The 27,545-nt window shown below is 44.3% G+C and overlaps 1 protein-coding gene across 1 annotated transcript in view; it reads left to right on the forward strand.

Moving 5' to 3' along the window:
* The window catches only part of LOC133636335 (oocyte zinc finger protein XlCOF22-like), a 520,633-nt gene that overhangs the window by 54,045 nt on the left and 439,043 nt on the right, over nucleotides 1–27,545 (forward strand). The gene's annotated exons all lie outside the window — the stretch shown is intronic.

A 27,545-nucleotide genomic window follows, 5' to 3' on the forward strand; every position in this document is an offset into this window, starting at 1 on the left:
CTGACTCAATGAGGGACAACAGTATAAGAACCTTCCACGCTGACTCAATGAGGGACAACAGTATAAGAACCTTCCACGCTGACTCAATGAGGGACAACAGTATAAGAACCTTCCACGCTGACTCAATGAGGGACAACAGTATAAGAACCTTCCACGCTGACTCAATGAGGGACAACAGTATAAGAACCTTCCACGCTGACTCAATGAGGGACAACAGTATAAGAACCTTCCACGCTGACTCAATGAGGGACAACAGTATAAGAACCTTCCACGCTGACTCAATGAGGGACAACAGTATAAGAACCTTCCACGCTGACTCAATGAGGGACAACAGTATAAGAACCTTCCACGCTGACTCAATGAGGGACAACAGTATAAGAACCTTCCACGCTGACTCAATGAGGGACAACAGTATAAGAACCTTCCACGCTGACTCAATGAGGGACAACAGTATAAGAACCTTCCATCGCTGACTCAATCAGGGACAACAGTATAAGAACCTACCACGCTGACTCAATGAGGGACAACAGTATAAGAAACCTTCCATGCTGACTCAATGAGGGACAACAGTATAAGAACCTTCCACGCTGGACTCAATGAGGGACAACAGTATAAGAACCTTCCACGCTGATTCAATGAGGGGACAACAGTATCCTTCCATGCTGACTCAATGAGGGACAACAGTATAAGAACCTTCCATGCTGACTCAATGAGGGACAACAGTATAAGAACCTTCCAAGCTGACTCAATGAGGGACAACAGTATAAGAACCTTCCAAGCTGACTCAATGAGGGACAACAGTATAAGAACCTTCCATGCTGACTCAATGAGGGACAACAGTATAAGAACCTTCCATGCTGACTCAATGAGGGACAACAGTATAAGAACCTTCCACGCTGACTCAATGAGGGACAACAGTATAAGAACCTTCCATGCTGACTCAATGAGGGACAACAGTATAAGAACCTTCCATGCTGACTCAATGAGGGACAACAGTATAAGAACCTTCCACGCTGACTCAATGAGGGACAACAGTATAAGAACCTTCCAAGCTGACTCAATGAGGGACAACAGTATAAGAACCTTCCATGCTGACTCAATGAGGGACAACAGTATAAGAACCTTCCAAGCTGACTCAATGAGGGACAACAGTATAAGAACCTTCCACGCTGACTCAATGAGGGACAACAGTATAAGAACCTTCCAAGCTGACTCAATGAGGGACAACAGTATAAGAACCTTCAGTGCTGACTCAATGAGGGACAACAGTATAAGAACCTTCCATGCTGACTCAATGAGGGACAACAGTATAAGAACCTTCCATGCTGACTCAATGAGGGACAACAGTATAAGAACCTTCCATGCTGACTCAATGAGGGACAACAGTATAAGAACCTTCCATGCTGACTCAATGAGGGACAACAGTATAAGAACCTTCCACGCTGACTCAATGAGGGACAACAGTATAAGAACCTTCCACGCTGACTCAATGAGGGACAACAGTATAAGAACCTTCCATGCTGACTCAATGAGGGACAACAGTATAAGAACCTTCCACGCTGACTCAATGAGGGACAACAGTATAAGAACCTTCCACGCTGACTCAATGAGGGACAACAGTATAAGAACCTTCCATGCTGACTCAATGAGGGACAACAGTATAAGAACCTTCCACGCTGACTCAATGAGGGACAACAGTATAAGAACCTTCCATGCTGACTCAATGAGGGACAACAGTATAAGAACCTTCCATGCTGACTCAATGAGGGACAACAGTATAAGAACCTTCCAAGCTGACTCAATGAGGGACAACAGTATAAGAACCTTCCAAGCTGACTCAATGAGGGACAACAGTATAAGAACCTTCCATGCTGACTCAATGAGGGACAACAGTATAAGAACCTTCCATGCTGACTCAATGAGGGACAACAGTATAAGAACCTTCCATGCTGACTCAATGAGGGACAACAGTATAAGAACCTTCCATGCTGACTCAATGAGGGACAACAGTATAAGAACCTTCCAAGCTGACTCAATGAGGGACAACAGTATAAGAACCTTCCAAGCTGACTCAATGAGGGACAACAGTATAAGAACCTTCCATGCTGACTCAATGAGGGACAACAGTATAAGAACCTTCCACGCTGACTCAATGAGGGACAACAGTATAAGAACCTTCCACGCTGACTCAATGAGGGACAACAGTATAAGAACCTTCCATGCTGACTCAATGAGGGACAACAGTATAAGAACCTTCCACGCTGACTCAATGAGGGACAACAGTATAAGAACCTTCCACGCTGACTCAATGAGGGACAACAGTATAAGAACCTTCCATGCTGACTCAATGAGGGACAACAGTATAAGAACCTTCCATGCTGACTCAATGAGGGACAACAGTATAAGAACCTTCCAAGCTGACTCAATGAGGGACAACAGTATAAGAACCTTCCAAGCTGACTCAATGAGGGACAACAGTATAAGAACCTTCCATGCTGACTCAATGAGGGACAACAGTATAAGAACCTTCCATGCTGACTCAATGAGGGACAACAGTATAAGAACCTTCCATGCTGACTCAATGAGGGACAACAGTATAAGAACCTTCCACGCTGACTCAATGAGGGACAACAGTATAAGAACCTTCCACGCTGACTCAATGAGGGACAACAGTATAAGAACCTTCCATGCTGACTCAATGAGGGACAACAGTATAAGAACCTTCCACGCTGACTCAATGAGGGACAACAGTATAAGAACCTTCCACGCTGACTCAATGAGGGACAACAGTATAAGAACCTTCCATGCTGACTCAATGAGGGACAACAGTATAAGAACCTTCCACGCTGACTCAATGAGGGACAACAGTATAAGAACCTTCCATGCTGACTCAATGAGGGACAACAGTATAAGAACCTTCCATGCTGACTCAATGAGGGACAACAGTATAAGAACCTTCCATGCTGACTCAATGAGGGACAACAGTATAAGAACCTTCCAAGCTGACTCAATGAGGGACAACAGTATAAGAACCTTCCACGCTGACTCAATGAGGGACAACAGTATAAGAACCTTCCACGCTGACTCAATGAGGGACAACAGTATAAGAACCTTCCACGCTGACTCAATGAGGGACAACAGTATACCATGCAGCATGCACTAGACACCATGTCATCAGTCTACCGCTCACTAGGTCCGGTGATCAACATCCAGAAAACAGAGGTTCTCATCCAGGAGAGGTCCCCATCCCCTACACCCCCTGTCTTTACCATCAGCGGCACACCCCTCAAACTCGTTGAGCAATTTTGCTACCTCGGCAGTACTCTGACCCCAACATGCCAGATCGATGATGACATCCAGGCTCGTATCAACTCAGCCTCCTCTGCCTTTGGAAGACTGCGCTCCCGGGTGTTTGAAAACAACCACCTTCGAACCTCAACGAAAGTGTCTGTCTACAGGGCGGTGTGTGTTTCAACTCTGCTGTATGGGTCAGAAGCCTGGACAATATACCGCAGACACATCCGCTGCCTTGATGCATTTAACATCAGATGTCTCCAACGCATTCTTGGCATCACATGGCAGGATCGAGTTCCTCATACGGACATCTTACAGCGCACTGAGTCCATGAGCATAGAGGCCACCCTGGCACAGCGACAACTCCGGTGGGTTGGTCACACCATCCGGATGCCAGGACACCGTTTGCCTCGTCAGATGCTTTATGGTCAGCTCCTTTCAGCCAGCAGAAAGCCCGGAGGACAAAAGCTGCGGTACAAAGACCAACTGAAAGGGATATTGAAGAGGTGCAACATCAAACCCTACGAACTTGAGACAGCTGCAGCCAATCGATCGTTGTGGCGCTCGCTATGCCATGACGGGGTCATGTATCTGGAGGAGTGTCGGAACCAACACCGGAGGGATCAGCGGGGGCGAAGACACCACCATGCAGTTCCAGAACCATCCCAGCCCCCTGATCCAGGCCTGACATGTCCCCACTGTGGCAGGACGTGTGGTTCCAGGATTGGACTTCATAGTCATATGGAGTGGCATCGTCGTCAGCAACGATAGCCACCGACCAGAGCAACAAAATGGAAGCTACGTCATCTTCGACTACGATGGACCGCCTAAGCATACAAGCAAGCAATTGTGTGGTGTTTACCTTGCAATGTGTTGTTTATGGTGTCTCCTCAGTGGTGGTGCAGTCAGTGTGTGTGCAACAATAAGTATTGTGTGGTGTTTACCTTGCAATGTGTTGTTTATGGTGTCTCCTCAGTGGTGGTGCAGTCAGTGTGTGTGCAACAATAAGTATTGCGTGGTGTTTACCTTGCAATGTGTTGTTTATGGTGTCTCCTCAGTGGTGGTGCAGTCAGTGTGTGTGCAACAATAAGTATTGTGTGGTGTTTACTTTGCAATGTGTTGTTTATGGTGTCTCCTCAGTGGTGGTGCAGTCAGTGTGTGTGCAACAATAAGTATTGTGTGGTGTTTACTTTGCAATGTGTTGTTTATGGTGTCTCCTCAGTGGTGGCGCAGTGTGTGTGCAACAGGATGCCAGCAGACCAGTGGGTTGCCTACAGCACCACCAAGAATGGACTGGTGCTCTCTGTGGATCAATTAGAAGAAGATGTAATGGCAACCGTGAGCTGCTGTCATCCAGCATGGTCAATGGTCAATGATGTTGTTGTCTGGGCAACAAGAGGACTGCATCCAAGCAGAGCTTCGAGAGGGAAGACCCAAACAGACCCCGAGAAATCCACACAATACATGACATGCAAGAACCATCAAACACTACTTTTTCAATGTTGCATCACACACTCTGTCGTCCTGTCAGAATAAAAGCAGAAGAAGAGGAGGATGATCTACTTGACTGCTACGCTACTCCTGCAAAGGGTCAAATGCAGAGGATCATTTCACCACACCTAGTGGGTGTGTGACAATCATTGGTACTTTAAATTTAACTTCAAAATACCACAACATTAAACATCCCTTAGCATGGCAGCTAATTAGCGGTTAGCGATTGACTTACTAATGACATTAGTTTGCTGGTTATAGACACACACTTTAGTGACACAATGAAGATGATGTACACGTTAAAGAGGAAGACTGATGATGTCATCAAAGAGCTTGTAACAGCACACACCGTTACCATGACTTGATTAACGTTAAAGGCCTACTGAAAGCCACTACTAGCGACCACGCAGTCTGATAGTTTATATATCAATGATGAAATCTTAACATTGCAACACATGCCGATACGGCCAGGTTAACTTATAAAGTGACATTTTAAATTTCCTGGGAAATATCCGGCTGAAAACGTCTCGGTATGATGACGTTTGCGCGTGACGTCACAGATTGAGCGGAAGTATTGGGACACCATTGTATCCAATACAAAAAGCTCTGTTTTCATCGCAAAATTCCACAGTAATCTGGACATCTGTGTTGGTGAATCTTTTGCAATTTGTTTAATGAACAATGAAGACTGCAAAGAAGAAAGCTGTAGGTGGGAAGCGGTGTATTAGCGGCCGGCTGCAGCAACACAACCAGGAGGACTTTGAGTTGGATAGCAGACGCGCTACCGTGAGTACGCAGCTGCGGCTTCCAAACATTCGATCGCTTGCCTGTACGTGCGTGCCGCTATGTGCATGTCACGTACGTGACTTTGGGGAAATATATGTGCTGTATGAACTTTGAGGAGGTGAACGGTACTTTGGGCTGTGGGATTGAGTGTGTTGTGCGGGTGTTTGATTTGTATTGGTGGGTTATATGGACGGGAGGGGGGAGGTGTTTGTTATGCGCGATTAATTTGTGGCATATTAAATATAAGCCTGGTTGTGTTGTGGCTAATAGAGTATATATATGTCTTGTGTTTATTTACTGTTGTAGTCATTCCCAGCTGAATATCAGGTCCCACCCGCCTCTCACAGCATCTTCCCTATCTGAATCACTTCCACTGCCCTCTAATCCTTCACTTTCACTTTCCTCATCCACAAATCTTTCATCCTCGCTCAAATTAATGGGGTAATCGTCGCTTTCTCGTTTCGAATCGCTCTAGCTGCGTTGAAAACAATAGGAAAATATGAGGAAGCGAACAACCGACTACATCACGCTTACTTCCGGTACAGGCAAGGCTTTTTTTTTATCAGAGACCAAAAGTTGCGAACTTTATCGTCAATGTTCTCTACTAAATCCTTTCAGCAAAAATATGGCAATATCGCGAAATGATCAAGTATGACACATAGAATGGATCTGCTATCCCCGTTTAAATAAAAAAATCTCATTTCAGTAGGCCTTTAAACAAGTTGAAAAACTTATTCGGGTGGTCAATTGTACGGAATATGTACTGTACTGTGCAATCTACTAATAAAAGTTTCAATCAATCAATTCAATCAACGTGTGTTCGCCATCGATCGGGATTTTAGAATTGGCTCTTTAAATTGAACGACGAGAGTTGGCTATTTGAAGGATTCGTGGGTTTTTTTCGTGGTGTGTGAAATAAGCAGCAGGAAACAAGCTTCTGAATGCCACGCGTCAGAAAAGACTAGTGTAACCGTTCTGGGTCGGCACAATGACGAGGCTTTTTCCACTGTTCAGAGCTTCATTTATTTTCCTTCCAACCTGCGGGCGACAATCAGACAATGTCGGTACCCGGTCTTTCTTTGGCTTACGCCCTCAGCCATGTAAAACTTTTCTGTGAGGGAGAAAGGGAGGGGCTCCACAACCCAGGAGGACTACAGGAACTCAGGAGGGACAAAAATATATTAAACCGCCCTTTCACAGGTGAGCAGAAAAGAGAACTATTTGGAGATAAAATTCACAAACAAAATATAATAAATAACAAAGGTGTATTTTAACTCCGTTACACCCACCCCCACTGAATTTTATCGAATTAGAGCACACACATTACAGTATACAAGAGACTGTCACAACACGAGAAATCACAAGGGGCCAGCGCGATGGTATCTAACACTAAATGTTTCCTATAAGGATGAAGTGGTACGAAGGCAGCACTTATCAATCCATCAACTGGCAACAGGGTGCCTTCTACACCCCGTAAGGCCCCATAAACAGCACAGTACTAGCTCACAATACAGGAGGGGGGGGGGGGGGGGGGGTTGAGCCCCCACAGAAGCGCAAAAATGCCAGTAAAGGCTACCTGAGTTAAGTCTTAGTCAGTAAATGTCTGGAATTTGGGTCGATACGTAGCTTTAACATTCAACTCCTCCTGTGTCACATCTTGCCTAGACATGGTCTGTATCAGTCTGTTTACAGGCTTAACCAGACGACCAAATCTTGACCTGACGTGATTGTGTGCGTCAGAGAGGACAGAGCAAGTGGGTAAGGTCTGGTCAGATGTGAGGCAAGTATCAGTCTGTGTCACCTTGCCAGTAGTACAGTCTGGGTGTCTCGCATGAGGGGCAATACCTGCAGCCTTCAAAAACCTACAGTCACCAGGCACAAACTGATCAGACACATCGCTATCAGGTGAGACTGAAGCCGCATGGAGGTCAGGGGTCACAATAGTTACGTCAGTGATGTGCATCCCCGATAAAGGTGAATCAGACAACTGTGTGACCCACTCCACGGTCCTCATTCTTGAGTCCACAGGTTCTGGATCAGTTAACGGGGCATTTTCTTCATCCACAGGTGAGGTAGCGTCATTTCCAGCGTCAAGGCATGACTCAGTCTCATAGAGAGACTCAGGAATGGATGAAGCGACGCTGGACATTTTACTTGCTTCAATCACAGGGAGGAAATTGGCCAGCATCAGCAGGTTCCTGTGAACTACCCTTTCTTGTCCAGACACAGTGTCACAAATCCTGTATGTGTGCGTCTCTGAGTTCACATCCACCACAGTGTAGATTTTTGACTCCCATCGGTCGGCAAGCTTCTTTTTACCCCTCTCCTTTTTGTTGGCCAGAAGTACCCTGTCACCAATCTCAATGGTGGACCCCTTCACTCTCCTGTTGTATAGTTGAGCGTGTCTGCCCTGTTCTTTTTTTGCATGGTCTTGAGCTATCACCATCGCTTCTTTCAAATCGTCAGCAAGAGATGCCACATACTTATCATAACCTGTCACAACTGAGTCATGGAGGACAGAGCGGAACAGAACATCAACAGGAAGGCGAGGGACACGACCAAACATCAGGTAAAAAGGAGGGAAGCCTGTCGTCTCATGGACCGCACAGTTATACATGAATGTCAGCGTCTGCAGTCGCCTAGGCCAGTCAGCTTTTTCTTCAGGAGACAACGCACGTATCATACCACCCAATGTCCTGTTAAACCGTTCCACGCTCCCATTACCCATCGGATGGTAGGGGGTCGTGTGAGACTTCCTGACACCTGAGACCTTGAGGAGCTCACTTATCAGGTGACTTTCAAAGTTAGTACCTTGGTCGCTATGGATTCTTTCTGGAAACCCAAAAACACAAAAGTACCGGTCCCAGAGAACCCTTGCCACCTGCCTAGCTGTCTGGTCTTTGCATGGAAATGCCTGAGCCATTCGAGTAAAGTGGTCAGTAACCACCAAAACGTCAATGGATCTATTTCTGAAGTCTTCGGCTGACCAGAAATCTATACAGACTAGCTCCATTGGTCTGCTCGACGTTATGCTCTCTAGAGGAGCCCTTCCTTCAGGTTCAGCTGTCTTGCTGACAATGCATCGCTGACAGTGACGTACATAATCTCTCACATCTCTATCTAGGGACAGCCAGAAAAACCTTTGTCTTGTTAAGCTGAGGCTCCTGAACTGACCCTGGTGTCCAGTACCGTCATGAACACCTTGCAGAACCTCAGGCTTAAGTGCATCAGGAACAACATATTGAAAGCGCTTTCCCCTGGTTTTCAGATCTTTTGAGATTCTATACAACACACCATTAATCACAGTAAACCTATCCCAGTGTTTCAAATATCTTATAACAGGGACAGACTCATTAAACCTCTCTCTCCTAGAAGGTCTCCTGCGCCTCTCAACATATACCAATACACGAGAAAGGGTCCTGTCCTCCAACTGTTTATCACCAAGCTCTTTTTCAGTGTAAGCAGGTAAGGTGTCTAGGCCAGGCGGAATCAACTGCGGCAGGAACTGCAAGACATCAACAGCACGGGCCCTTGAGCCAGCATCCCACTCAATGTGAGACTGCAAGATAGCAGACACATCCTCTGACGCGATACACTGAGTCTGCATGGCAAACGGACCGCATGGGGACCGGCCAATTTCGCTTGGTGGGGAGGGTTTCACATGACCACTAGATGACCTGAAGGCGTCCTGAACCAACACATTCGACATATCTACAGCTGTAGAGAGGAGACCTGCATAGGGTTCAGCAAGTAGCCTGCAGCCAACACTCTCTTTAACAAATGGCACACGACTCAAGGCGTCAGCAACGTTGTTCTGGTGGCCTGGTACATATTTAATACCAAAGTCGTAACTCGCCAATTTAGCAACCCACCGTTGTTCACAGCAGTCTAGCTTCGGCTTTGTTAGTATGTGAGTCAACGGGTTATTGTCTGTCCAAACTGTGAATTTGTGGCCCTTCAACCAGTGACTGAACTTGTCACAGACCGACCATTTCAAAGCTAAAAACTCTAAACGATGAGCTGGATAATTTTTCTGGGACTGAGACAATGACTTGCTGGCGAAAGCTATCGGTCTGGCACGCGCTTCACCCTCTTGAATCTGTGACAACACAGCGCCTATGCCATCCAGGGATGCATCAGTTGACAACAGGAAGGGGCGTGTGAAGTCAGGGTGGGCTAGGACCACACTGTGAATCAACGAGGATTTCAGTTTCTCAAACGCTTGTTCCTGTTCCACTGTCCAGTCAGAAGAGTGCAGCTTCCTGCATGACATTTTGGTTTTATGTTTCAACGCCTTCATTTTCACACCCTTTAGCAGGTTAAAGAGTGGCTTAGCAATGGCAGAATATCCTGGCACAAAATGTTGATAGTAATTTACCATCCCCAAGAATGATCTTATCCGCTTCTGGGATGGGGTCACACCATCGAGTTCCATTAAGTCAGCACTTGTCATGTTTACGATGCTCTCAACTTTGCTCGGGTCTGTTTAAACACCTTCCTCATTTATTATGTGGCCTAGAAACTTGACAGACTTTTTGAGGAGAAAGCACTTCTTAGGTGCCAACTTTAAGTTATGACTGCGCAGCCTGTCAAAAACCATTTCTAGGCGCTGCAAAGCAATGTCCTCATCAGGTGCAAACACCAACAAATCATCCAAATAGCACAACAGACTTAGATAATTTTGGTCCCCAAAAATACTGGTCATCATGCGCATGAAACTACCAGGACTGTTGCAGAGACCCTGGGGAAGACGATTGTATTCATATAAACCCATGGGAGTAGTAAAGGCAGAATACTTTCTATCATCTTCATGTAGTGGCATGTTATAAAAACCTGAAGTCAAATCCATGGTACTGAAAAGACAGTTGCCTCCCAGAGCGGCCAAACAATCCGCTTGGTGGGGAAGGGGATGAGCATCCTTCAGAGTCCTCTTATTCAACCAGCGAAAGTCTGTGCAGATGCGGAGGTCTCCATTTTTTTTCCACACCAGCACCAGTGGCGATGCGTACTCGCTGGTTGACTTTCTGATGATTTCTCTTTGCTCCATGTCACTCAGTACTTGACGCAGCTTCTGGTACTGGCTAGGAGGCACTCTCCTGTATGGGAGCCTGAATGGCCTGCTGTCAGACAGATGAATGCGGTGCACAAAACCCTTTGCCTCCCCACAGTCCAGTTGGTGGCGTGAAAAGACATCTTCATACTGCAAAACAAGATGAGCCAGCCTCTTCTTACAATGTTCTGACACCTCACACGACTCAATGTCAATGTTGCACAGTCCAACCGACTTGAGCTTGTCTATCACAGAGTCAATATCAGCGGCAGGTGGCATAGCTGATTGGGTGCAACTGAGCAGGGGAGCTCCTGAGAGTTGGGCAACATCCATGTCTTCAAGGGCAACACAGGAGTAAACATCAGCCAGTTTAGCATTGCGCCTCAATAGCACAGGCCTGTCAGAAGTGTTAATGAGTTTTAGAGGGACCCACCTATCTCCCCACATTGGAGACACGATCCTCGCAACCAACACACCTCTAGGAGCTGAACGGGATGACGTCGGCTCAGTCATGACGGCACTGCCTGGTGAAACCGCAGTGTTCCTGGGTAGTTTTCCACAGATGAGGTACTCACGACCAGGCTCCAGGCAGACAGCAGAGTTGCACCTGACTGTGCCGATCCTGTCAGGAGCATCCTCACCTCTCCAGGGGTTCAGGCCAGCCAGCATGGAAAGGAAACATTCCACCTCTGGATCTGTGTGTGAGCAGGGACCAGAAACTGTTCTCCAAAACGAGTCACATCTTTTAGACTGGTGTAGAATGTATTTTAAAACATTAGTTCCCAGGATTAACTCATCCTGTTGACCAGGGACAACAAGTGTGGGGACCAGCATTTTACAGCCATACACTTCCATTTCAATGTCAAAAGCACACTTTGGCTTCACACGTAAACCCCCACAACCAATAAGAGTCACATTCACATCGATTTGATTTTGGCCAGATAGTACACCAGTCTCCCTCAATCTCATTTCCACTGTCTCACTAATGCTGCAGGCCATAGAACCACTGTCCATCATGCCACCCAGTGTAACAACCCCACCCACAGTCACAGGTGTGTAAAAGAGACTGTCACTCTGTCTAACTCTGTGAATATTCTGATAAACAACTTCAGAGTCATTGCAGGAGGCCTTGGTGGATGTGTAAACCGTTTCAGCATCAGACATGTCATCAAATAGGGAGTTTGTGTGAAGACCTGTACTGCCTCCCTCCGAATACAGGTCAGCTAGTTTCCCTCAGACTGGGGCTGGGGGGAGTTATTGGCAGTACAGTTCAGTTTGGTGTGGCCAGGAGCAAAACAGGTGAAGCACAGTCTGTCAGACATGCAGTGGGAAATGGTGGTGTGGCGCGGATCATCACAAATTCTACAGGCTGCCTCCCTGGGACGTCGACCCCGTGTGGCACGCTGGAATCTCCCACCTTGACTTTGATGAGCAGTGTCGCCTCGCTGCATCTTATCCATCATCATCTGGAACATGTCAACCATGCGGGTGAGAAGTCTTTCTTCTGTCTGTTGGAGATTTTGCACCACCGCTGGAGCAGGGGTAAGGCTTGGGGAACGCTGGTGTTCATTTGGAACAGAGGCAGACATTGGGGGAGTGAGAGGGGAACAGTACACATGACGCTGAGCTTGGGGAAAGAGAGGAGAGGGAACTGGGGCACGACACTCTTCAGACACTGGCAGGCTTACTGACGGTGGACCGGCCTGCTCAGAGGCCACAGCGGTGATGTGACTCTTTAACTGTGCAGTACCAGCAGCTCTTTTATTAGCCCTTGACTCTCCCTGGTAGTCATCGATTCTCTGTTGAACATCACGGGACGTCCACTCATGAAGTGGCTTACACTTTAAAATGCAGGATAGTTCCGGGTCAGGACAGTGTTTGACAAACATGAGAGCCACTTCATCATACATGTTCTCTGCCCGTTTTCCTTGTCTGTGAAGACCATCAAGAGCCAGGTCTGCTGCTTTGTTCAGTCTTATCCAGTAGTCTACTGGGTTCTCTCTGTGCTTGGGCAGAGTAGCATAAAAGTCAGCAAGAGGGAGACATGACGGAGCATCACTGAAATACTGGAGTAGGATATTGTATATTAGTTCAGGTCTCTGTCTAACATTCAGTCCAGGATCACTACGCAATGCTATCTGCACTACATCCCTGGCTTTGCCCATCAAATGGTTCAAGATTTCCTCCGCCTGATCATCTACAATAACATTGTGTCTCTTGAGGTAAGTCTTAGTCATAACAATCCAGTCTTGCACTGAATACCTGTCAGTGTTGTCACCTCTAAATGTCTGGAGGTCTTTATCTGACTTAACTTGAACTGTCAAATGCTGGAGATCATGCTTGCTAACTCCATTGTGTGTGTTCTGCACAGCAGGACTACTCTGACAGTCACTCTGCATATTGACAACACCAGCTGACATTAGCTTTTCAACAATGGATTCACCAATTTGGGCACCTAACTGCCCAACCATGTAAGTGAGGTGGTGGATGGCATCAACATCACTGTTGGGTGTGGAAGTGTGAGGTGTCTCCCTCATGGACTCGTCAACAGGGGTGAACAGCAAACCTCGACCCAACCCCTTATTTGTACACCCATCAGCTGTAATGCTGGAACGCCCCACCTCCCTACTATTAGTGGATTCAGAACACAAAATACCCCTACCTCTTGATAACACAGGGGTAATAAACTTATCCATCGTGATGCCAATAATGATCTGTACTTGCGTTGTGTAATTATACCGGAACAAACGGACTCGGAAAAAAATAAGACGTGTTTTAGCACAAAAATAATGTACTACCGAAAGTTACCAACCCACTGAAAACAAAAGAGGGAGAGAAAAATAAATAAATCACTGTACCCAAACACACTGTTTTGAGATCCGACCACACAATAATCATCAACTGTAGATCAGGACAGCAGCGCAGCATCCGCGGCGACGAGCATCAAGCCGATCTGAAGATCCGAAGGTTCACGGCACCAGTGTAACCGTTCTGGGTCGGCACAATGACGAGGCTTTTTCCACTGTTCAGAGCTTCATTTATTTTCCTTCCAACCTGCGGGCGACAATCAGACAATGTCGGTACCCGGTCTTTCTTTGGCTTACGCCCTCAGCCATGTAAAACTTTTCTGTGAGGGAGAAAGGGAGGGGCTCCACAACCCAGGAGGACTACAGGAACTCAGGAGGGACAAAAATATATTAAACCGCCCTTTCACAGGTGAGCAGAAAAGAGAACTATTTGGAGATAAAATTCACAAACAAAATATAATAAATAACAAAGGTGTATTTTAACTCCGTTACACCAGCAAGAACTGTTCCCTAGCTGCTGCTATTGTTTTTGACATTTAAATGCGTTTATCATTTCATTGCGAATGTGCAAATCAGATTGGAACATTTTTGTCTATTTCAGATGACTAGTTAGTTTTTTGTTTCATGTTAAGCATATGAATAAAGCCATACAAATGATAAATATTTGATGTTTACATTACAAATTAATTGCACACATATTTGTTAAAAAACAGAAAAATGCCATTTGTAAGTTCTTTGTGCTCCTTGTGACCGGCTCCCTTAAAAGAGCCGATATTCATGTGCACGCCAGCCTGCAACTATTGTAAATAAACTAAAGAGTCGTAAAACTGTCTTACGTTGATGTCGGTATAAAAAATAGAATGTACGTCAAAATTATAGGTGACATTCACCGACTTATTTACTTGGACACGTTGAAAAGATTAGAAGCAATGTTGAAGGATACATTTGTGAAGTCACAAATGTAATGCCATCTTCATTATTAGTGAATATTACAGACACAAAAATATGCTAAAGTGTTTGTAATTACTCCTGTTGCAATCATTTTGGACTCATATTGTAACGACCTGCTGAGGTTGAAGTTGTGTTCTTGAGTGAGTGATAATCAGAATTCCCAGTGTTATGAACGTACCACGCGGTGATTGGCGAAGAAGGAAATGAGGAGCGAGGATAGACGTGCGTGTGGAAGGAAGGAGATAAGTTGAGCTGTGTTAGTATAGCTTGCTCAATAAAAGTTTCAAAAGAGCGTCAGACTTGGTGTGCACTTCTTCTGGACGCTACAGTATGAGTATTTTTTTGATACAAATATGTTTACACCAGACAATTTAAACGGCTGGGACACATTATTCAGTATGAATAAAAATATATATATTTTTTTGATACAAATATGTTTACACCAGACAATTTAAACGGCTGGGACACATTATTCAGTATGAATAAAAAATTTTTTTTTTTTTTTGATACAAATATGTTTACACCAGACAATTTAAACGGCTGGGACACATTATTCAGTATGAATAAAGATATATATATATTTTTTTGTACAAATATGTTTACACCAGACAATTTAAATGGCTGGGACACATTATTCAGTATGAATAATAATGTATTTGTTTTTATACAAATATGTTTACACCAGACAATTTAAACGGCTGGGACACATTATTCAGTATGAATAAAAATATATATATATTTTTTGATACAAATATGTTTACAAACGGCTGGGACACATTATTCAGTATGAATTAAAAAAAATTTTTTTTTTTTTTATACAAATATGTTTACATGTTTTATTTTGAAATAAATACAGTATGAATAATAATGTATTTTTTTTAATACAAATATGTTTACACCAGACAATTTAAACGGCTGGGACACATTATTCAGTATGAATAAAAATATATATATATTTTTTGATACAAATATGTTTACAAACGGCTGGGACACATTATTCAGTATGAATTAAAAAAAAAAAAAAAAAATTTTATACAAATATGTTTACATGTTTTATTTTGAAATAAATACAGTATGAATAATAATGTATTTTTTTTAATACAAATATGTTTACACCAGACAATTTAAACGGCTGGGACACATTATTCTTTAAATAGATAATTATATTTGGATGTTTTATTTTGAAATGACCACCCGGAAGTGTTGTCATTTCAGGCGTACGCTGCTTGATGCTGCCAAGGGATGCTCGGAGAGAACGGGAAACATGCAGATGCAGGAAAAGATGACCGGTTAGACTTACTCGCGATTTTGGAAAGCTTTCTAACCTGACCTGGACTATTAGGAGCTGCCAGTACCCGGAAGTAGGTCTTAAGACCACCCTCCACCCCAGCGCGAGACGGCGAGCATCATTAGAAAATGTCTATTTTATTGCAATTTTGCCAACTTTCTTAATGCCGCTCAGCAGTGTAAGTATATTTGACCTCAATCATTTGAAAATGGTGATGTAATGCGGTGAGCTGAGGTTTATTGTGTCCCTGTAAGGACGCGCAGCCGCATGACGTCACACGGTGATGGGAATTAAGCCATACCCTCAAATAACACATGAGTCAACCTCGATTGTGACCTACTCGTTAATAAACTGGATTATTGTTGATTTGCACGTACAATCAATACCTCCATTTTAGTCATTCATTTGTTCCAAAGGGTCCGTTTTGATCACAATTTAATTACTTAAAACACGCAAATACATTAACACAACACACTTTTAATTTTTACACACAGCAAACAATAATGAGGAACTATGAACATTCCCTCCTTCGACAAAAGTAGGAAGGGACAGCCACATTACTGTGCTGCGTTCACTGACACTGATTCTAGCCGGGCGGGGCTATCTATATTCATTACCATAGGCTAGCTGTGTGCTGCGTTCACTGACACTGACTCTAGCCAGTAAGATTGTATTCATTACCATAGCAGTGTGCTGCGTTCACTGACACTAGACATTAAGGTTATCTATATTCATTACCATAGCAGTGTGCTGCGTTCACTGACACTAGCCATTAAGGTTATCTATATTCATTACCATAGCAGTGTGCTGCGTTCACTGACATTAGCCATTGTGGTTATCTATATTCATTACCATAGTAGTGTGCTGCGTTCAGTGACACTAGCCATTACGGTTATCTATATTCATTACCATAGCAGTGTGCTGCGTTCACTGACACTGACTCTAGCCAGTAAGGTTATATTCATTACCATAGCAGTGTGCTGCGTTCACTGACACTGCCACTAGCCAGTCAGTGCTATCTATATTCATTACCATAGCAGTGTGCTGCGTTCACTGACACTGACATTAGCCTGTCAGTGCTATCTATATTCATTACCATAGCAGTGTGCTGCGTTCACTGACACTGACTCTAGCCAGTAAGGTTATATTCATTACCATAGCAGTGTGCTGCGTTCACTGACACTGACTCTAGCCAGTCAGTGCTATCTATATTCATTACCATAGCAGTGTGCTGCGTTCACTGACACTGACACTAGCCTGTCAGTACTATCTATATTCATTACCATAGCAGTGTGCTGCGTTCACTGACACAGACACTAGCCTGTCAGTGCTATCTATATTCATTACCATAGCAGTGTGCTGCGTTCACTGACACTGACACTGACACTAGCCTGTCAGTACTATCTATATTCATTACCATAGCAGTGTGCTGCGTTCACTGACACTGACTCTAGCCAGTCAGTGCTATCTATATTCATTACCATAGCAGTGTGCTGCGTTCACTGACACTGACACTAGCCTGTCAGTACTATCTATATTCATTACCATAGCAGTGTGCTGCGTTCACTGACACAGACACTAGCCTGTCAGTGCTATCTATATTCATTACCATAGCAGTGTGCTGCGTTCACTGACACTGACACTGACACTAGCCTGTCAGTACTATCTATATTCATTACCATAGCAGTGTGCTGCGTTCAATGACACGGACTCTGATCGGTGTGCTTTATGCCAGCTTATTTTGCAGCTGTACTCAAAAACAAAAAGCACAAACTGGGTCAGTTGTACTAAAAATGAACATTTCCTACCAAAAATGCTAAAATTGTGAGGAGGTTCCATCCACACATATCACAGAAACAAGGCTAATATCCCCCTGGTGGCTTTGAGCAGCAACATCAGTCATGTGATTAGACATTTCAGCGATGATCTGCATCAATTGTAATACAATAGTGTTGTAAAACCAGGGGTCATTAGGGGCCCCAAAGAAGAATTTTATTTGGAGCCACCCCCATCACAAATATTGTCACACTTTTTTAATCAAACTTGAATTTAATTTGACGTATGCTTCGAGCTAAAACACATCTATGGAAAATGAATTGTCCAATCATGTATTTGTGTAGTGCAAAAATAAAAAAAGGTAATAAAACTAGTGCTGTCAAAAATGTATATTTATTATCAGATTAATTACGGTTTTGAATTTGGATTAATCACAGTAAATTACATACTTAGATAACTTAAATGAACCTAAAAAAAAAAAAAAAGGACCCCGAAATGTTCACACAAATGCAATTTTATGGTCGGTTTAATTGATTGCTCAGCATTTATTTATTGTTCAAAACCTGATAAAACTATTATGTAAGGTCTTGTCGAGTTTTATTTTGAAGCAAAATGATGTATGCGTAAGCATTTCCCTGATCCCTGACCTTCCAGGTAACAATTTGATGTTAAGGTAAAGGAGGTCAAAATAAATTAAAGTAAGAAATAATTTATTAAAAATACATTGCGTAATTAACCTGAAACTACACGTGATGAATGTGTTCATTTTTCTCATTAATCTCTTCATTTTTGACAGCCCTTAATAAAACATACATTTGCAAGCCTTCTTAAAGGCCTCCTGAAAGCCACTACTAGCGACCACACAGTCTGATAGTTTATATATCAATGATGACATCTTAACATTGCAACACATGCCAATACGGCCGGGTTAACTTATAAAGTGACATTTTACATTTCCCGCAAAATATTGTGCTGAAAACGTCTCGGTATGATGATGTTTGTGCGTGACGTCACGGATTGTAGCGGACATTTTGGGACAGCATTGTGGCCAGCTATTAAGTCGTCTGTTTTCATCGCAAAATTCCACAGTATTCTGGACGTCTGTGTTGGTGAATCTTTTGCAATTTGTTTAATGAACAATGAAGACAGCAAAGAAGAAAGCTGTAGGTGGGAAGCGGTGTATTAGCGGCCGGCTGCAGCAACACAAATACGTGGAGAACTGGGACAACAGAGACTCTTACCAGGAGGACTTTGAGTTGGATACGCGCTACCGTGAGTACGCAGCTGCGGCTTCCAAACATTTGATGGCTTGCCCGTACGTGCGTGCCGCTATGTGCATGTCACGTACGTAACTTTGGGGAAATATATGTGCTGTAGGAACTTTGCGGAGGTGAACGGTACTTTGGGCTGTGGGATTGAGTGTGTTGTGCGGGTGTTTGATTTGTATTGGTGGGTTATATGGACGGCAGGAGGGAGGTGTTTGTTATGTGGCATATTAAATATAAGCCTGGTTGTGTTGTGGCTAATAGAATATATATATGTCTTGTGTTTATTTACTGTTGTAGTCATTCCCAGCTGAATATCAGGTCCCACCCGCCTCTCACAGCATCTTTCCTATCTGAATCACTTCCACTGCCCTCTAGTCCTTCACTCTCACTTTCCTCATCCACAAATCTTTCATCCTCGCTCAAATTAATGGGGTAATCGTCGCTTTCTCGGTCCGAATCGCTCTCACTGCTGCTGGCCATGATTGTAAACAATGTGCAGATGTGAGGAGCTCCACAACGTGTGACGTCACGCTACTTCTGCTGGTGGCCATGATTGTAAACAATGTGCAGATGTGAGGAGCTCCACAAGCTGTGACGTCACGCTACTTCTGCTGGTGGCCATGATTGTAAACAATGTGCAGATGTGAGGAGCTCCACAAGCTGTGACGTCACGCTACTTCTGCTGGTGGCCATGATTGTAAACAATGTGCAGATGTGAGGAGCTCCACAAGCTGTGACGTCACGCTACTTCTGCTGGTGGCCATGATTGTAAACAATGTGCAGATGTGAGGAGCTCCACAACGTGTGACGTCACGCTACTTCTGCTGGTGGCCATGATTGTAAACAATGTGCAGATGTGAGGAGCTCCACAACCTGTGACGTCACGCTACTTCTGCTGGTGGCCATGATTGTAAACAATGTGCAGATGTGAGGAGCTCCACAAGCTGTGACGTCACGCTACTTCTGCTGCTGGCCATGATTGTAAACAATGTGCAGATGTGAGGAGCTCCACAACCTGTGATGTCACGCTACTTCTGCTGCTGGCCATGATTGTAAACAATGTGCAGATGTGAGGAGCTCCACAACCTGTGATGTCACGCTACTTCTGCTGGTGGCCATGATTGTAAACAATGTGCAGATGTGAGGAGCTCCACAACCTGTGACGTCACGCTACTTCTGCTGCTGGCCATGATTGTAAACAATGTGCAGATGTGAGGAGCTCCACAACCTGTGACGTCACGCTACTTCTGCTGGTGGCCATGATTGTAAACAATGTGCAGATGTGAGGAGCTCCACAACCTGTGACGTCACGCTACTTCTGCTGGTGGCCATGATTGTAAACAATGTGCAGATGTGAGGAGCTCCACAACCTGTGACGTCACGCTACTTCTGCTGGTGGCCATGATTGTAAACAATGTGCAGATGTGAGGAGCTCCACAACGTGTGACGTCACACTACTTCTGCTGCTGGCCATGATTGTAAACAATGTGCAGATGTGAGGAGCTCCACAACCTGTGATGTCACACTACTTCTGCTGGTGGCCATGATTGTAAACAATGTGCAGATGTGAGGAGCTCCACAAGCTGTGATGTCACGCTACTTCTGCTGGTGGCCATGATTGTAAACAATGTGCAGATGTGAGGAGCTCCACAAGCTGTGATGTCACGCTACTTCTGCTGGTGGCCATGATTGTAAACAATGTGCAGATGTGAGGAGCTCCACAACCTGTGACGTCACGCTACTTCTGCTGCTGGCCATGATTGTAAACAATGTGCAGATGTGAGGAGCTCCACAACCTGTGACGTCACGCTACTTCCGCTACAGGCAAGACTTTTTTATCAGCCACCAAAAGTTGCAAACTTTATCGTCGATGTTCTCTACTAAATCCTTTCAGCAAAAATATGGCAATATCGCGAAATGATCAAGTATGACACATAGAATGGATCTGCTATCCCCGTTTAAATAAGAAAATCTCATTCCAGTAGGCCTTTAAGTTCCTGACATAAAGCCAGCGGGAATGGAAGAAGAATAGCACCAATACTGCGCGCCGCAAGAGACAGTGAAGGGAAATCTGCCGCTACATTCTTATCTGTGGCGGAGCAGGAAGTGGCTGGGAACATTGTATATGAATTCTCAATCAATCACAACTGGACAGTTTTGTCTCTCATCTGGGTAGACTTCATGAGTTCATGACCATAGACTTAGATTGGTTACATCTAGTCTTAGACTGGTCACATCTAGTCTTAGACTGGTTACATCTAGTCTTAGACTGCTCACATTTAGTCTTGGACTTAGATTGGTCACATTTAGTCTTAGACTTAGATTGGTCACATTTAGTCTTAGACTTAGATTGGTCACATTTAGTCTTAGACTTAGATTGGTCACATTTAGTCTTAGACTTAGATTGGTCACATCTAGTCTTAGACTTAGATTGGTCACATCTAGTCTTGACTTAGATTGGTCACATCTAGTCTTAGACTTAGATTGGTCACATCTAGTCTTAGACTTAGATTGGTCACATCTAGTCTTGGACTTAGATTGGTCACATCTAGTCTTAGACTTAGATTGGTCACATCTAGTCTTGACTTAGAGTGGTCACATCTAGTCTTGGACTTAGAGTGGTCACATCTAGTCTTAGACTTAGATTGGTCACATCTAGTCTTGGACTTAGAGTGGTCACATCTAGTCTTAGACTTAGATTGGTCACATCTAGTCTGTACTTAGAGTGGTCACATCTAGTCTTAGACTTAGATTGGTCACATCTAGTCTGTACTTAGAGTGGTCACATCTAGTCTTAGACTTAGATTGGTCACATCTAGTCTTAGACTTAGATTGGTCACATCTAGTCTTGGACTTAGATTGGTCACATCTAGTCTTAGACTTAGATTGGTCACATCTAGTCTGTACTTAGAGTGGTCACATCTAGTCTTGGACTTAGAGTGGTCACATCTAGTCTTAGACTTAGATTGGTCACATCTAGTCTTGGACTTAGATTGGTCACATCTAGTCTGTACTTAGAGTGGTCACATCTAGTCTTAGACTTAGATTGGTCACATCTAGTCTGTACTTAGAGTGGTCACATCTAGTCTTAGACTTAGATTGGTCACATCTAGTCTGTACTTAGAGTGGTCACATCTAGTCTTAGACTTAGATTGGTCACATCTAGTCTGTACTTAGAGTGGTCACATCTAGTCTTAGACTTAGATTGGTCACATCTAGTTTTAGACTTAGATTGGTAAGATGTAGTCTAGTGGCTGGTACCAAAACCCCAAATATTTATACTCCAAAACCAGGAGAGTGTGCCTGGTCAAGGATGGTTTTTCTCTATGGTAGTGCGAAAAACAACTGTTTTGATGCAGATCCACACAAAACCCAGAACAGATTTGCCTTTTGCTGGAACTTTGCCTTTACATTACATACTTACAATTGATGGCAACCTTTCAGCCACAAAAACATGCTTGTGCCACGGGATCACTTGTATCTCCAACCTTTACATGGAAAAGCGAGCTATGGGGTACAGCACCAAGTCATTGGTACAGTTATGTGGCTGACACATGGGTGGAAATCAGAAACCAAGAAGTGCGAGCCTTCACCGAACACAAGAACTCAGTGGACAAAAACATCAAGTTCACACGTGAGGATGTCAAAGACAGGAAGTTGCCTTTTTTGGACTGTGATGTCCACTTTGGGGAAAACAGGGACCTCCATGTTGGGGTTTACCAAAAACCCACACACAGAGATCAATACCTACTTTTTGACTCACACCACCCACTGGAACACAAACCGGGCATTATCAGAACCTATAACACAGAGCTGATCAGGTTCCTACCAGCCAACAGGCCAAAGAGAAAGAGCGCTATGCATTTGAGGGAAGCCCTCAAAACCTGTGGTTACTCCAGCTGGTCCTTTGTGAAAAGTGCATCCAGTTCCAGAAATAACAAGAACAGAGTGGATGAGGAGGAAAAAGGTGACAGACGCAAACATATTGTCATTCCATATGTATCAGGTCTATGTGGAAAACTCAGAAGAATGTTGAACCAACACAACATCCCAGTACACTTCAAAGCAGGCAACACCCTGAAACAGAGACTGGTACATCCTAAAGACCGGACAGCCCACACCCACAAAAACAATCTGGTGTATATCCAGTGTAATGATGAATGCACAGATTCATATATTGGGGAAATAAAACAACCACTAAGTCTCAACGCATGACACAGCATAGACGGACAAAGTCTTCAGGTCTGGACTCAGCTGTCTACCTGCACCTCAGGGACAAACAGCACTCCTTTGACAACAAAGTCTTCAGGTCTAGACTCAGCTGTCTACCTGCACCTCAGGGACAAACAGCACTCCTTTGACAACAAAGTCTTCAGGTCTAGACTCAGCTGTCTACCTGCACCTCAGGGACAAACAGTACTCCTTTGACAACAAAGTCTTCAGGTCTAGACTCAGCTGTCCACCTGCACCTCAGGGACAAACAGCACTCCTTTGACAACAAAGTCTTCAGGTCTAGACTCAGCTGTCTACCTGCACCTCAGGGACAAACAGCACTCCTTTGACAACAAAGTCTTCAGGTCTAGACTCAGCTGTCCACTTGCACTTCAGGGACAAACAGCACTCCTTTGACAACAAAGTCTTCAGGTCTAGACTCAGCTGTCTACCTGCACCTCAGGGACAAACAGCACTCCTTTGACAACAAAGTCTTCAGGTCTAGACTCAGCTGTCTACCTGCACCTCAGGGACAAACAGCACTCCTTTGACAACAAAGTCTTCAGGTCTAGACTCAGCTGTCCACCTGCACCTCAGGGACAAACAGCACTCCTTTGACAACAAAGTCTTCAGGTCTAGACTCAGCTGTCTACCTGCACCTCAGGGACAAACAGCACTCCTTTGACAACAAAGTCTTCAGGTCTAGACTCAGCTGTCTACCTGCACCTCAGGGACAAACAGCACTCCTTTGACAACAAAGTCTTCAGGTCTAGACTCAGCTGTCTACCTGCACCTCAGGGACAAACAGCACTCCTTTGACAACAAAGTCTTCAGGTCTAGACTCAGCTGTCTACCTGCACCTCAGGGACAAACAGCACTCCTTTGACAACAAAGTCTTCAGGTCTAGACTCAGCTGTCTACCTGCACCTCAGGGACAAACAGCACTCCTTTGACAACAAAGTCTTCAGGTCTAGACTCAGCTGTCTACCTGCACCTCAGGGACAAACAGCACTCCTTTGACAACAAAGTCTTCAGGTCTACACTCAGCTGTCTACCTGCACCTCAGGGACAAACAGCACTCCTTTGACAACAAAGTCTTCAGGTCTAGACTCAGCTGTCTACCTGCACCTCAGGGACAAACAGCACTCCTTTGACAACAAAGTCTTCAGGTCTAGACTCAGCTGTTCTACCTGCACCTCAGGGACAAACAGCACTCCTTTGACAACAAAGTCTTCAGGTCTAGACTCAGCTGTTCTACCTGCACCTCAGGGACAAACAGCACTCCTTTGACAACAAAGTCTTCAGGTCTAAACTCAGCTGTCTACCTGCACCTCAGGGACAAACAGCACTCCTTTGACAACAAAGTCTTCAGGTCTAGACTCAGCTGTTCTACCTGCACCTCAGGGACAAACAGCACTCCTTTGACAACAAAGTCTTCAGGTCTAGACTCAGCTGTCTACCTGCACCTCAGGGACAAACAGCACTCCTTTGACAACAAAGTCTTCAGGTCTAGACTCAGCTGTCTACCTGCACCTCAGGGACAAACAGCACTCCTTTGACAACAAAGTCTTCAGGTCTAGACTCAGCTGTCTACCTGCACCTCAGGGACAAACAGCACTCCTTTGACAACAAAGTCTTCAGGTCTAAACTCAGCTGTCTACCTGCACCTCAGGGACAAACAGCACTCCTTTGACAACAAAGTCTTCAGGTCTAAACTCAGCTGTTCTACCTGCACCTCAGGGACAAACAGCACTCCTTTGACAACAAAGTCTTCAGGTCTACACTCAGCTGTCTACCTGCACCTCAGGGACAAACAGCACTCCTTTGACAACAAAGTCTTCAGGTCTAGACTCAGCTGTCTACCTGCACCTCAGGGACAAACAGCACTCCTTTGACAACAAAGTCTTCAGGTCTAGACTCAGCTGTTCTACCTGCACCTCAGGGACAAACAGCACTCCTTTGACAACAAAGTCTTCAGGTCTAGACTCAGCTGTTCTACCTGCACCTCAGGGACAAACAGCACTCCTTTGACAACAAAGTCTTCAGGTCTAAACTCAGCTGTCTACCTGCACCTCAGGGACAAACAGCACTCCTTTGACAACAAAGTCTTCAGGTCTAAACTCAGCTGTCTACCTGCACCTCAGGGACAAACAGCACTCCTTTGACAACAAAGTCTTCAGGTCTAAACTCAGCTGTCTACCTGCACCTCAGGGACAAACAGCACTCCTTTGACAACAAAGTCTTCAGGTCTAAACTCAGCTGTCTACCTGCACCTGAGGGACAAACAGCACTCCTTTGACAACAAAGTCTTCAGGTCTAGACTCAGGTGTCTACCTGCACCTCAGGGACAAACAGCACTCCTTTGACAACACAGTCTTCAGGTCTAGACTCAGCTGTTCTACCTGCACCTCAGGGACAAACAGCAATCCTTTGACAACCAAAATGTACAGATTCTGGACAGGTAGGACGGTTGGTACCAAAGAGATGTGAGGGAAGCCATCTATGTCCAGGTTAAAAACCATCCCTGAACAGAGTAGGTGGTCTGCGACACCACCTATCTCCCACATACAACACTGTCATTTCAACCATTCCTCAAAGACTCTACAATTTAGCCTCTAACAAGTACCAGGAGTTAGAAATATTCTGGAGACAGAAGGTGACAAGAATGCCATTTGTTTACAACTGAATGGATTGCCTCGCGGGGGAATTCCGACTATTTTGGACTGGTAGTAGTCGATCGTTCAGCCACACAATACCTCAACGACAACGAGGGGAAATTACACTTCTCTTTGAAAGTAGGATTGTTTGTTTGCATTTAAGCTGTTGTTTTTCTCACTACGATAGGGCGAAACTGTCCTTGCCCAGGCACACCCTCCTGTTTTTTGGAGCTTAAATATTTGGAGTTTTGGCACCAGCCGCTAGACTAGGTCTGACCAATCTAAGTCTAAGACTAGATCTGACCAATTTAAGTCTATGAGCATGAACCGATGAAGCCTACTTGGATGAGAAGTGAAACGTCTTCCAGGACAAACCAACTGGACCAACAGTCCAGTTGCGATCGATTGAATGCCCTGAGATGACAATGACCTGATGAATGAGAACATTCATAGAAATTTCATATGAAGCGCCCTGGCATTCATTCATTGACATTTTACGTGCTCTTCTTCACTTTGTTCTAGTGTAATCCCCGGAGAGAATCCCATTCTGCAAGGTGACATGTAACCCAGCAGGCACAAGACCTTAAAACAACGTTGACAACTTGTTGACTTAGGTCCTGACGTTGAGCAACTCAAACATAACGTTGAAACAACATGCTTTTTGACCACCTTTAATCAATGTTGGGTTCTGACGTTGATTCGACCATTGAAATGTGGTCATTTCCCAACCAATATTCTACAACTCAAACACAACGTTGAAACAACATACATTTTAAAGATGTTTAATCAATGTTGGGTTCTGACGTTGTTTCGACCAATGAAATGTGGTCATATCCTAACCAACATTCTACAACACAAATACAACGTTAAAACAACATACATTTTAAAGATGTTTAATCAATGTTGGGTTCTGACGTTGTTTCGACCATTGAAATGTGGTCATTTCCCAACCAATATTCTACAACACAAACACAACGTTGAAACAACATACATTTTAAAGATGTTTAATCAATGTTGGGTTCTGACGTTGATTCGACCATTGAAATGTGGTCATTTCCCAACCAATATTCTACAACACAAATACAACGTTGAAACAACATACATTTTAAAGATGTTTAATCAATGTTGGGTTCTGACGTTGATTCGACCATTGAAATGTGGTCATTTCCCAACCAATATTCTACAACACAAACACAACGTTGAAACAACATACATTTTAAAGATGTTTAATCAATGTTGGGTTCTGACGTTGATTCGACCATTGAAATGTGATAATTTCCCAACCAATATTCTACAACACAAACACAACGTTGAAACAACATGCTTTTTGACCACCTTTAATCAATGTTGGGTTCTGACGTTGATTCGACCAATGAAATGTGGTCATTTCCCAACCAATATTCTACAACACAAACACAACGTTGAAACAACATGCATTTTAAAGATGTTTAATCAATGTTGGCTTCTGACGTTGATTCGACCAATGAAATGTGGTCATTTCCCAACCAATATTCTACAACACAAAAACAACGTTGTAAACAACATGCTTTTTGACAACGTTTATTCAATGTCAGGTTGTGACGTTGATTTGACCATTGAAATGTGGTCGTTTCCTAACCAACAAGGTGGATCCCACCAATGTTGTCTCAATTTACAAACACAACTATTTTGCAAGCGTTTCAAAGTCCGTTTTAAAGGACATGTGCGTTGCATCAATGTCTCGTGCCTGCTGGGAACGCACAAGGGTGCATGAAAATCAGAACCACGTTCACACGCTACCAAATGCAGAGCACTAATGCAGTTTTGACAGATTTAAGGTGGTGGTTGTCAGCGCTCAAAGCCGCCGAGTCAGCAGCACTCAAGTTAAAGACAAGAAGTGCATTAAACCGTGTGGACTTCCACTCACTTCCCTCTCTTTCTGTCAGAGGTCCATGGCCGCCGCTTCCCTTCTCCGTTGACTGCCGA

The sequence above is a fragment of the Entelurus aequoreus genome, linkage group LG20 (assembly GCF_033978785.1).
Source record: "Entelurus aequoreus isolate RoL-2023_Sb linkage group LG20, RoL_Eaeq_v1.1, whole genome shotgun sequence".
Classification (NCBI taxonomy): domain Eukaryota; kingdom Metazoa; phylum Chordata; class Actinopteri; order Syngnathiformes; family Syngnathidae; genus Entelurus; species Entelurus aequoreus.